Source organism: Cardiocondyla obscurior, linkage group LG21, assembly GCF_019399895.1.
Source record: "Cardiocondyla obscurior isolate alpha-2009 linkage group LG21, Cobs3.1, whole genome shotgun sequence".
Lineage (NCBI taxonomy): Eukaryota > Metazoa > Arthropoda > Insecta > Hymenoptera > Formicidae > Cardiocondyla > Cardiocondyla obscurior.
The window spans coordinates 3622367-3623350 of record NC_091884.1 but is presented as its reverse complement, the minus strand read 5'-3'; the positions used below and the strand labels follow the sequence as shown (position 1 = coordinate 3623350).

Genomic DNA, 984 nt, shown 5'->3' with positions numbered 1-984 from the left:
TCGGAGAGGAGAATAGAGGCCGCGAGATAATCGCGCGCCTCCTCGTTCTCCTTCTGCACAGAGCGCATATCGTCGCTTTACCGCCGCCAACGCAAAGGAAACTCGAGAGGAGGGATTTTAGAGATATATACGACGAAGCAAAGATACGAGAGAACCTGACCGTATTATAAGAGAGAGAGAGTGGTCGTCGCCGCTGCAGCTGCTGCCGGCCGCCGCCGCAGTCGCGTTGCCGACGCCACCACGACGCGCAAACCGGCCTCCGACGTTCGCGTCGGGCTGGCTGGCCAGTTGTCGTCGTGGTCGGTTGGTTGGCGCGCGCGGGCGCGCGGATCGCGGCGCGGTTGACGCAACGTCGACGAAAGACCACCACGCTCTCGCGGTTGTTCTCTCTGCCTCGTTCGTTTTCTCATTTTCCCTTCGTCTCTTCTTTCAAATATTTTGCGTGCACCGATCGCCCCCTGCGCAGCAAAAGTGTGTGCGAGGTGAGAGATCGCGCGCGGGTCGACCGCGCGTGTTCCCGAGTCCACGAAAGCGCTATGTATGGTAGCAGCTCTTGACCGGGGCACGCGGCGTAGTCTAACCAAGCGCTCGCGCGCGGCGTTTCGCCGCGTTGCGTTTCTCTTTTCTCTCGCGTCGTCGTCGTCGTCGTCTCGCCTTCTTCGTATTATATATATATAGTACAGCCTCACGACAATTTCTTTTGACGACCTCAGAGCAGGCGAGATCACCCGCTGAATTTAAGCATATTATTAAGCGGAGGAAAAGAAACTAACCAGGATTTCCTTAGTAGCGGCGAGCGAACAGGAAAGAGCCCAGCACCGAATCCCGCGGTTCCGCCGCAGGGAAATGTGGTGTTTGGGAGGGTCCGCTTATCCCGAGGTGCCGCGTCGCGTCCAAGTCCATCTTGAATGGGGCCACTTACCCGCAGAGGGTGCCAGGCCCGTAGCGACCGGTGCGCGTCTCGGGAGGATCTCTCCTTAGAGT

The 984-nt window shown here is 58.6% G+C and overlaps 1 non-coding gene across 1 annotated transcript in view; it reads left to right on the top strand.

Moving 5' to 3' along the window:
• The first annotated feature begins 704 nt into the window (after positions 1-704).
• Positions 705-984, top strand: part of LOC139110811 (large subunit ribosomal RNA) — a 4086-nt gene continuing 3806 nt past the window's right edge. The window contains exon 1 of the ribosomal RNA XR_011547067.1: positions 705-984. This exon is cut by the window's right edge and continues 3806 nt beyond it. This is a non-coding gene — a ribosomal RNA (large subunit ribosomal RNA).